The sequence below is a fragment of the Miscanthus floridulus genome, chromosome 4, assembly GCF_019320115.1.
Source record: "Miscanthus floridulus cultivar M001 chromosome 4, ASM1932011v1, whole genome shotgun sequence".
In the NCBI taxonomy this organism is placed as follows: Eukaryota; Viridiplantae; Streptophyta; class Magnoliopsida; order Poales; family Poaceae; genus Miscanthus; species Miscanthus floridulus.
The window spans coordinates 93,581,661-93,594,494 of NC_089583.1; positions in this window are offsets into that span (position 1 = coordinate 93,581,661).

A 12,834-nucleotide genomic window follows, 5' to 3' on the forward strand; every position below is an offset into this window, starting at 1 on the left:
CAACGGTCAAGTGATGACTGGACGTGCTGTTGCGAAGTGAGTCGTTTCCAGTAAGCATCTAGAGACGATTTTTCATGATCGGACGCGTTCGGTTATGGTCGACCGGACTCACCCAGCGTCTGGTCACTTGGCGTTTCCCCTATGCATGACTATGTTAGTGTGACCGGACGCAGCCAGCCAGCGTCCGGTTGTTTCTGCGCCAGCGTCCGATCGACGACCGATGCTGCGCTTCTGCTACTGCTACTGACCGGACACGCCTGTCCTTCAAAGACCAGCGTCCGGTCACTTATAGAGTTACAGTGACCATATTCACCTAAGTTTAGGACGCCGGTGGTACTGTCAGACTGTCCGCACTCTACAGGTAGATACTCCACCGGTAAAGTTTCTAATACTTGCTCAAATATGCCAACCACCAAGTGTATCACCTTGTGCACATGTGTTAGCATATTTTCGTAAAATTTTCAAGGGTGTTAGCACTCCACTAGATTCTAAATGCATATGCAATGAGTTAGAGCATCTAGTGGCACTTTGATAACCGCATCTCGATACGAGTTTTACCCCTCTTAATAGTATGGCTATCGATCCTAAATGTGATCACACTCACTAAGTGTCTCGATCACCAAAACAAAATAGCTCCTACTATTTATACCTTTGTCTTGAGCCTTTTGTTTTTCTCTTTCTTCTTTTTAAGTTCAAGCGCTTGATCATCACCATGGCATCACCATCATCATGATTTCACAATTTCTTCATCACTTGGAGTAGTGCCACCTATCTCATAATTACTTTGATAAATTAGGTTAGCACTTAGGGTTTCATTAATTCACCAAAACCAAACTAGAGCTTTCAATCTCCCCCTTTTTGGTAATTGATGACAACCCTTTCACAAAGATATGAATTAAAATTCAATTGAATCCATGTTGCTTATCCAAGCATATTTACCATGTGTAAAAGGATATGTACAAGTTTCATAAACCCCAAATGGTAGCAATTGCTCCCCCTACATATGTGCTAAGAGTTTAGATTGAAGCTTGCACATATGCTTAGATAGAAAATATAGAAGACATTATCTACCAAATGATGCTAAGGTATAAAAGATAGACCTTTGAAGCGTGATGCCAATCGGAGTGCACCATTATACCATCCTTAACACTATGGTTAGCTCGATACCACTTGGAAACATTTGGAAATGAAATCACTAGATAACCTATGCATGCTAGATTTTTATTTCATCATTTAAACCTATAACTAGCATACACCACACAAGCATGAATATTAAAATTTAAAACTTGCACCATGCAAGCAAACATATGAAATGGACATTCAAATACACCATATAAGTTCATGAGCTTGCTCCCTCTACTTATGTGCTCAAAGTTTTAATTGATCCCTTTCCTTTGTCATATTTCTCCCCCTATATCAAAATCTCTCTTTTGTTGTCTTTTCACTATCTTTGTATACTATTTCTACCCCTTTATCATTAATGACCACAAAGGTTCAAAATATAGATAGGTTGAGATTATCAATGTCAATCAATAGGGTGAGAATCATTTTCCTAAATTTGGTCCAATCTAGATCATTTACCAAAGATATTTAACTCAGTTTGATCCAAGGACAAGCTTCTTCACACCTCCAAATAAGGGTTATCTTGTACCATGTTGAGTTAAACGCTTAGAGCTCATTTTCTAGATTAAACACTAGGTTTACAAGCCCACAAACATGTCATATGCTACCACTAGATTAAAAATAAGCATAGCGGCAATAGTGGCACCATATAATCATCAAATTCATTTGTTTTTCATGAATGAGCCTATTAAATGTGAAAGATGTCTAGATGCACTAAACATGTCCTTAGCAAGGATGTATGCCATGCCAATCAACTTTTACCTTGGATTGCTCGAAGGAGAGGCATGTTATATAAGTGGGGGTGCATCAACACATATTTGAGAAATCCAATATGTTCAACTCATTTCTTAGCTTGCAAAACCTTTTATCATCCAATGGCTTGGTGAATATATCGATAAGTTGATCTTCGGTGCCTACACTCTCAATGCAAATGTCCCCTTTTTGTTGATGATCTCTTATGAAATGGTGGCGGACATCATTGTGCTTTGTTATTGCATGTTGAACCGGATTGTTGGTCTACTTTATTGCACTCTCATTGTCACATAGCAATGTCACTTTCTTGAACTTGATTCCAAAGCCACTCAAAGTGGCCTTCATCCAAAGTACTTGTGCACAATAATTACCGATGGATATGTATTCGGCTTCGGCGGTTGATAATGCAATACTATTTTGCTTCTTTAATGACCATAAAACAAGTGATCTTCCAAAGAATTGACATATACCCGAGGTGCTCTTTCTTTCAACCTTGCATCCCGCATAATCCAAGTTGGAGTAACCAACTAGCTCAAAATTTGCTCCTTTGGGATACCATAAACCAATATTTTGTGTATGCTTCAAGTACCTCAACATTCTCTTAGTAGCCTTCAAATGACTTTCTCTTGGTGAGGCTTGAAATCTTGCACACATGCATACACTACACATGACATCCGGCCTTGATGCGGTCACATAGAGTAGGCTACCAATCATAGACCGATACAATTTTTTATCCACCATATTGCCACTTGTATCACTATCCAAGTTGTTATTTGTTCCCATTGGTGTGCTAATGGCTTTACTATCACTCATGCCAAACTTCTTTATCATGTCCTTGATATACTTGCCTTGACTCACAAATGTACCATTCTTCAATTGCTTGATTTGAAGACCAAGAAAGTAACTCAACTCTCCAATCATGGATATCTCAAACTCATTAGCCGTCATCTTTCCAAACTCATCACAAAAATCTTGATTGGTTGATCCAAATATGACGTCATCAATATAGATTTGCAACACAAACAAATCTCTTTCAATCTTCTTGATGAAAAGAGTGGTGTTAACCTTGCCCATTATGAACCCTTTAGAGAGTAGGAAGTCCCTCAATCTCTCATACCATGCTCTAGGTGCTTGCTTCAAGCCATACAATGTCTTCTTTAACTTGTACACATGGTCGGGCTTCTTATCATCTTCAAAACCGGGAGGTTGCTCAACATATACTTCTTCATTGATGTAACCATTGAGAAATGCACTCTTGACATCCATTTGATAGAGCTTGATGTTGTGGGCACAAGCATAGGCTAGCAAGATTCTAATAGCTTCCAATCTAGCAACTGGGGCATATATTTCTCCAAAGTCAAGACCTTTAACTTGTGTATAGCCTTGTGCTACCAATCTTGCTTTGTTCCTTACTACTATCCCATCTTGATCTTGCTTCTTTCTAAAGACCTATTTAGTTCCAATCACATTGTGTCCCTTTGGTCTCTCTACTAATTCCCATACTTAATTTATTGTGAAGTTATTTAACTCTTCATGCATAGCATTCACCCAATCAACATCCTTCAATGCTTTATCTATCTTTTTTGGTTTAATGGATGACACAAATAAGAAATGCTCACAAAATAAAGCCAATCTTGATCTAGTTTGCATACCTCTTGAAATATCACCAATGATAGTGTCCAATGGATGATCCATTGCAATATTGGTTGGTTGAAGGATTGGAACTTGATTGCTTGCACTTGCTTGATCATTGGGTTGAGATGTTGTACTAGCCACTTGATCTTGTTCATTATCATGAGAGCCACTTGCACTAACTTGATTTGTATCATCTTGCACATTTGAGTTAGAGAGCACTTGCACTTGATCATCTTCATCATCATTCATTTGCCTAGGCCTTAATTCACCAATATCCATGTTCTTCATGGCATTTCAAAGTTGAATGCCTCTAACATCTTCCAAGTTCTCATTCTCTACTTGTGAACCCTTGGTTTCATCAAATTCAACATCATGAACTTCCTCAAGAGTGCCACTATCCAAATTCCAAACTCTATATGATTTGCTTGTAGTAGAGTAACCAAGTTGGAATTATTCATCACATTTCTTGTCAAACTTATCCAATCTAGTGCCTTTCTTTAAGATATAGCATTTGCAACCAAAGACCTAAAAATATGCAATGTTGGGCTTTCTACCATTCATGAGCTCGCATAGTGTCTTCTCTTTCAATGGGTGACAATAGATGCGGTTGCTACAATAGCAAGCCGTGTTGATAGCTTCGGTCCAAAAAGATTGACTAACATTATACCCACTATGCATAGACCTTGCCATATCAACGAGTGTTCTATTTTTCCTCTCAACAAGGCTATTTGATTGTGGAATGTACTTGGCCGAGAATTGATGTCTAATTCCAAATTCATCACACAACTCATCAATTCTAGTGTTCTTAAACTCACTACCACTGTCACTTCTAACTCTCTTATGGTTGTTTCAAACTCATTGTGAATGCCCTTAACAAATGATTTGAATATTGCAAACACATCACTTTTGTCCACTAAAAAAATACCCATGTGTATCTAGTATAATCATCCACTATCACAAAGCTATATTTGTTACCACCGATGCTAGTGTATTGTATTGGCCCAAACAAATCCATATGCAATAACTCAAATGCTTTACTAGTGCTCATCATGCTTTTCTTAGGATGGGTGTTTCCAATTTATTTTCCGGCTTGACAAGAGCTACAAAGCTTATCCTTTTCAAACACAACATCTTTTAAGCCTCTAACCAAGCCATGTTTAACCAATCTATTCAATTGTTTTATTCCAACATGACCAAGCCTTCGATGCCATAACCAACCCATGCTAGACTTAGTAAACAAGCATATAGATAATCTAGCTTCACTAGCATTGAAATCAACCAAGTATAGATTCTCATATCTAAAGCCTTTGAAGATCAAGTTAGAGCCATCTACACTTATGATCTCTATATCAGCTACCCTAAATATGCATTTGAATTTAAGATCACACAATTGAGCCACGAATAAAAAATTGAAGTTCAAGCTCTCTACTAGCAACACATTGGATATGCTCATGTCATTGGATATTGCAATCTTACCAAGCCCTTTGACCTTGCCTTTGCCATTATCACCAAATGTAATACTATCATAACCATCATTGCCATTGGTGTTGATTGAGTTGAACATTCTTGCATCACCAGTCATGTGTTGAGTACACCCACTATCAAGAACCCAATGCCTTCCTTCGACTTTGTAATTGACCTATAAAACAAAATCAATTCTTTTTAGTTACCCAAATTTGCTTGGGTCCTTAAAGGTTAGTTACTAAGCTCTTTGGTACCCAAATGGCTTTCTTCTTTGAGCCCATCCATGGTTTACCAATGAACTTTGCTTTTATACCATTTGCACCCTTAGTAAGCACATAGAAAGAATTAATCTTAATGGAGGATACATTAGCATTTTTACTCTTGTTCTTGCACTCATGCTCTTTATGACCAACTTGCTTGCAACTAGTGCAAAATCGACCATTGTTCTTCACAAAACTAGTCTTGTGAGGAGCAAAGGCTGCCTTGCCTTTCTTGGGGATATAGCCCAATCCCTCTTTGTAGAGAGAAGCTCTTTGGCTACCCAAGCACATAAGCAAGTGGTCCTCACCACCATAGGTCTTAGCTAAGGTGTGAGTGAGCTTATTGACCTCCTTCTTGAGGTTCTCATTCTCAACCATTAATGAGGCATCACAAGTGAAACCATCACTACTAGATGAGGTGAAAGTAGAAGTACTACAAAAAGGGTTAGTGGGAGCAACAATGATAGGCATAGATAATGATTCATCAATTATATCACAAGTTAAGCCTACATTGCAAGTTTCAATATGCTTCTTTTTATTTTGCTCATTTAGCAAACTGGAATAAGCTTTTTCAAGCTTCTTGTGAGTCTTGCCAAGCTTCTCATGGGCTTCCTCTAGCCTCTCATGAGTTGCTTTGAGCTCATCAAGGGCTTGCTTAAGGGCTTTTACCTCCTTATTCAAGCTATTGTATTCCCTTCTCTTAATGTCAAAGTGTTCTTTAGCATCTTCTAGCATGTCAAATAATTCATCTTTAGTAGGTTCATCATCATCACTATCATTTTCATTTTTATTTTTGTTATCGTGTTCTTCATCACTTCCATCATCACAAATTTGTACCTTAGTGGCCTTAGCCATGAAGCATAATGGAGTGTCGAAGAGAGAAGGCTTCTCATTGATTGCAATGCTTGCAAGTGCCTTCTTCTTGGTGGTCTTGTCATCATCATAATCATCATTATCACTCGAGGAAGCATCACTATCCCAAGTGACCACATATGAACCACCCTTCTTCTTGAAGGTCATCTTGTCCTTCTTATCTTTCTTTTCCTTTTTGTCCTTCTTGTTGTTTTTGTTGTCATCATTATTGTCGCTATTGTATAGACATTAAGCAATAAGATGATCTTTGCTTCCACATTTGAAGCACCTTCTTGACTCTTCCTTGTTCTTAGATGAAGATTTTTTTCTTTTAGCACGGTACCCTTTCTTCATCATGAACTTGCCAAATTTCTTGACAAAGAGAGCCATCTTCTCATCATCATCATCATCCCATGAGCCATCATCTTCACTTGATGTATCTTGCTTTGCCTTGCCCTTGGATGATGTGGCCTTGAATGCCACGCTCTTCTTCTTCTCATCCTTCTTCTCATCTTTCTTCTCCTTCTTTTCTTCCTTCTCATCATCATCTCTATATGTATCATCGGTTATTATATCTCCCAACACTTGGTTTAGTGTCATGGTGTCCAAACTACTCCTCACTAGAATAGTGACCAATGTGCCAAATCTTGAAGGCAAACATCTCAAGAACTTGTGGGAGAAGTCCTTGTCCTTTACCTCCTCTCTAAGTGCTTTGAGATCATTTACAAGCACTTGAAGCCTATGAAACATCTCTGGCACACTCCCATCCTCCTTCATCTTGAAGCTTGCAAACTTCTCTTTGAGAATGTATGCCTTTGCATCCTTCACGGCTTGAGTGTCCTCAAATGATTCTTCCAACTTCTTCCAAGCCTCATGAGCCATCTTAATATTCTTAATTTGCTCAAATGTTCTCTCATCAATTGCATCATGAATGGCACTTAGAGCAATGTCATTATTTTGGAGAAGCACTTCTTCAGCCACGGTGGGATTCTCTGGATCACCTATCTCAATTTTGGTTTCTACCACCTTTCACACTTTTCTATTGATTGACTTGATATGTGTGGTCATCTTTGATTTCCAATACGGATAATTTATGCCATCAAATTGGGGTGGCTTCTTGGTGTTGTTGATTTGAGCCATTTTTACACCAAAGGTTGTTAAGCCTCAAATCATAGTGACCTCAGCTCTGATACCACTTGAAAAGTCCTAATGGCTAGAGAGGGGTGAATAGCCTATTTAAAAATGTCTACAACAACACTTAACAAACCGATTAGACAATTATGAGGTGAAGCGAGTGTTGCGCTAGTCTACTAAAAATACAAGCCACCTACCATAATTCTAATTTATATAATTTCTATCCACACAATAGCTATGACACTACACTAAGTTAGTGTGCTCTCAAAAGGCTAACTAAAGAGACACATTAATCAAACTAACAAGCTCTCACAACTAGCTACACTAAAGAGCTTGATAACTAGTTTGCAGTAATGTAAAGAGAGTGAGCAATTTGTTTATACCATCGTGTCGAAGAAGGAGCCAATCAATCACAAGAATGAATACCAATAAAGACCAATCACCTCAGAATTAAATGATGAACACAATGATTTTTTACCGAGGTTCACTTGCTTGCCGGCAAGCTACTCCTCGTTGTGGTGATTCACTCACTTGGAGGTTCATGAGCTAATTGGCATCACATGCCAAACCCTCAATTGGGTGCCGCACAACCAACATAAGATGAGGATCACATAAGCCACAAGCAATCCACTAGAGTACCTTTTGGCTCTCCATCGGGGAAAGGTCAAGAACCTCTTACAATCACCATGATCGGAGTCGGAGACAATCACCAACCTTCGCTTGACGATCCTCACTGCTCCAAGCCATCTAGGTGGCAGCAACCACCAAGAATAACAAGCGAATCCCGTAGCGAAACACAAACACCAAGTGCCTCTAGATGCAAACACTCAAGCAATGCACTTGGATTCTCTCCCAATATCACAAAGATGATGAATCAATGATGAAGATGAGTGGGAGGGCTTTGGCTAAGCTCACAAGGTTGCTATGTCAATGTAAATGGCCAAGAGAGAGCTTGACCCGGTCATAGGGCTTAAATAGAAGCTCCCATGAAATAGAGCCGTTGTACCCCTTCACTGGGCACAACACGGGGTGACCGAACGCTCCGGTCATATTGATCAGACGCTGGACCTTAGCGTCCGGTCACGCGATGTGTGCCACATGTCCCCTCTCTTCAAATACTGAGCGCTCGATCTCAACGGTCAAGTGATGACCGGACGTGATGCTGCGAAGTGACCGGACGTTGGACCTCAGCGTCTGGTCGTTTCCTGTAAGCATCCAGAGACAATTTTTCACGACAGAACACGTCCGGTCATGCTCGACCAGACTCACCCATCGTTTGGTCACTTGGTGTTTCCCCTATGCATGACCATGTCAGTGTGACTGGATGTAGCCAGCTAGCGTCTAGTCGTTTCAGCGCCAGCGTTCGGTCAACGACCGATGCTACGCTTCTTCTACTGCTACTGACCGGACGCGCCGATCTTTTAGAGACCACGTTCGGTCACTTATAGTGACCACATTCACCTGAGTTTAGGGCGCCGGTGAAGTTTCTAACCCTTGCTCAAATGTGCCAACCACTAAATATATCACCTTGTGCACATGTGTTAGCATATTTTCATAAACATTTTCAAGGATGTTAGCACTCCATTAGATTCTAAATGCATATGCAATGAGTTAGATCATCTAGTGGCACTTTGATAACCGCATCTCGATACGAGTTTCACCCCTCTTAATAGTACGGCTATCGATCCTAAATGTGATCACACTCACTAAGTGTCTTGATCACCAAAACAAAATGGCTCCTACCATTTATATATTTGCCTTGAGCCTTTTGTTTTTCTCTTTCTTCTTTTCAAGTCCAAGCGTTTGATCATCACCATGGCATCACCATCATCATGATCTTCATAATTTCTTCTTCACTTGGAGTAGTGCCACCTATCTCATAATCACTTTGATAAACTAGGTTAGCACTTAGGGTTTTATTAATTCACCAAAACCAAACTAGAGCTTTCAGAAGCCACCGCAGGTACTCGTCGATGGTGTGCTGGTCGTGTGGGGGACCCGCATCGATTGGCTGCCGGTCCCTGATCTACCACAACTAGATGTAGACGTTGTGTGTCATGCGCCAATCCTTGGTCTTGTACCTCTTCCTGCAGTCATACCTGCAACAAAACGATTGTTAGTTGTACCATACACAACTCTGAATTATAGCTTTGTTATTAATTGATAACGCACCCGTGCAATTCTTGGTTGGTGGAGTAAAGCGGTGGTGGGTAGCCTATCATTCTTTCAAACTGCCTGCAAACCCTGATGGACAAGTGAATTTCAACCACATGAAAGAAAATAAGAGGGACGTTGCAACGATACTTGTCTGACTCATCCCTAGTGACAGGACTCAGATAGTCCTAGAGCTCCGGAGCATCCCAAGAACACCAATGCACCTGAACATTTCGTAATTGAGTTAGGTTGTGATATAGTGTACATCGAGCAAGACACATGTATGATAGTAAAGAGAGTGTAACCTGGTGCTGTATTAGAACGTCGAGATAGTCCATGTACTCCTTGTACTTGCGCCTCGTATTCTCTCTAACTAACTCTGCTTGCGTCCAGATATACAGAGCTATAGGGAGTGTATCATGCCCGTTCCAATGCTGCATTAAACACGATAATGAATTAGCCATTAATAATTTCATCATATGTAACTGTCTCGAAAAATATAGTGAACCAAAGTACTTACAGGGAAACCAGTAACAAGGGGCCTCCCAACGGGCTATCGTTCCCAACACCAAACCTAGAGTAGGTAGGAGCAACCCCAAGGTTCGCATACCCTGAGGTGCGACGGTAGGCAATGCATAGCTGTCGATACGTCCATGCTAGGGCTACGCTGCCCTAGCTATACGCCGCTATATTATCCCACGACTGGCGTAGTTTGTCAAGAAAGATCCAGCTGATGGGGTTGCCTGATGCATCTGGGAATAGAAAGCACCAAGGAAGTGCTAGAGCCACACTCTAGCGAATCTATTGATCTAAGCCTCATCAGCATATGGGTCTAAGTAATCAAAGCGCTTTGTGATCCATGATGATGAAACACCAAAACTTTTCCTAAAACTCACCAAAGAAAATGAGACCTGATGGCTGTAGGAAAGCAATGTAAGTATTAAATAGGCTTGAATTGCTCACTTATTTTTTTTGGAAACCTCATCGTCCGGTGGAAGAAAGCCAGTGAACTGAGCCACCAGCTCCCTCCAGTGATCGTTATCAAGTATACATGTCACTAGAAGTCCCCCCAACCGAAGATCAAAGATAGCCTTCACTCCTGCATGGTCAAGGTCATCTCGCCGCAAGGTATGTGGAACGTGTGGGTCTTAATCCTCCATCTGTTATAAGAATAGAACAATTGTTAGTTACCTCATTTGTTATAAGAATGTTTACGTACAATGAAGGCACTCGCACCTGTCTACAACTACAGTAAGTAGTGCTGGGTCAAGGGGCGGAAGACCGTAGTTGACAACACGGACAAGCTCAAGGAAGCCAGCGCACCGTATGTATGACGTGTAACGCTCGTTCCACTGGTGTGCCCTGGTGTGCGTGCGAGGCCTCAAAGGAGGCAAGGGCACCTCTGCGTCGGTGTCAGTCAAGTAGTGTGCTCGGTGCAGGTCATCGTACTCCACCTCAAGAAGAGGGTACAACAGGTGCTGCGTGGGAGGGGCCATCCTGTTACAAATTAATAAACAAAGGGTTAGAATATTCAAATTAACAATATTCAAATTAACATTATGTAGCATTGCAAAATTTGAACTACTTGTTATGAAATACGAACACAATATAAAAGCACATGTATATATTCAAAGTAACATTAACAAACATATTAAACAACTTCACTAGAAAAATAAGCAACTTCTATGTATAGCAGTTCAGACACAAGACAACTAGAAGATGCCATAACTGCATTTGCTATATAGCTTTCCTTTCTTTTTCATTGCACTGTTGATTTAAAGTATATAATTTACACAATTTATAATTGGGGAGATGCCATAACTGCATTTGCTATATAGCTTTCCTTTCTTTTCTCTCATGATAGCCCATTTCCATCCACCAGAAGCGATGGCCTTTCCTCACTCGCTCCCCACATTTAAGCATTTACGCTCAACTTGAGAAGACAAATTAAAGCCACGGCTTCGCGCTAGCGAGTACGCTAAAAGCTTCTTTGCCAACTTTAGAATGAAAACGAATACGAATAATACGGAAAGCTATTCACGACACCGCGCTAATGAGTATGCTAGAGGTTCCGTTACTCACTGCTATACGAAAACGAATGAATGTATCTATGGGCAGGTGAACGTATCTATGGACAATTTAGGAAAACAAAACCATGGTTTCGTGCCGCTGAGTATGCTAAAAGCTTCTTTGCTAACTTTAAAATAAAATAGATACAGATAATATAGAAAGGTAATCATAACCCCACGATAATAATATATATACTAGAAGCTTCTTTGCCAACTCTAAAACGAAAGGTGATAAATATATTTTATAAAAGAAATTTAACAAAACATACACGCAGAATTCATTGCACACGAGACTATTGATATCCCTAGCAAATACCCATAGAATTTTACAAAAGCTAGCTAAATTTTACAAATACCTATGTGCGTGGCCGAAAGGCGCAGTGGGCTGTCGGAGGGGGTGGCGCGCCGACGTGCGGGCGCGGCGGGCGGCCGGCCAGCCAGCGGGGCGGGAAGGCGCTGCCAGCGGGGGGGGGGGGGGGGTGCGGCGGCGAGCAGGCAGACAGAGGGAGGATGGCTCGTGGGCGTTTACCTAGGACTGTCGTGCCGTGCCGTGCCAAGATCGGTGGCGCGGCAGAACCTGCCACGTCACCAGTCAGTGTCCCGATCGTCGTCACATCATCCTCCTCGCCGCGCCACCATGCATGGCGGCACAGGTGTTAAACCGCGTCAGAGAAATACGCGCGGCCAAAAGTGTTAGTTTTAGAAAAAATAAAATAAAATAGTGTTAGATTTAAAATTAGTTTACAGAAAAAATGTTAAAAAAACTCCATATTTATAGGTGGCGACTGAAGCAGAGTGGAAAGCACGGGAATGGATTGGAGGCACAGGCACAGCTCAGTTCCCACAGCCGGAGAAAGAAAGCAAAAGGGGAATGCATCTGGCTCAAGGCCGCCGTGGGACGCAAGTTGCAACCAGGCAACTTGCGACCAGGACATGATACTGCTCTTGGCTTTCCGTTGCCGGTCTCTCTGGTTTCCACAAGTATGCCCTCGCGGCCTTGTGATTCTTGTGAAGTGTCATTTTTGGTGAGCTAGCCTGCAGCATTGGTACCATAGGAACTCATCTATTTATGTTTCTTGCAAATGGGAATTGTGATTATGGTGAGTTGGTGACAGTCGCATTCAGCATCTCTGTACAACCGCACGTCCTTTTTTGCCTTTTCAGGATATTATGTCACTGTTCACTCCATTCCAAAAATAAGTGTAATTTTTTTTTTCAGAAATTTGTGTTACGGGAATGACACGTGCTTTGGAAACTAAAAAATAGCTAAATTTACTAGTTTTAGTTGGGCCAAGAGGTCAAATTACATTTATTGTGGGATAACATTTTGATTTTATAAATGCTTATTGTGAGATTGAAAAAATATAAATTAATGGTTTGCTTGGATTCCA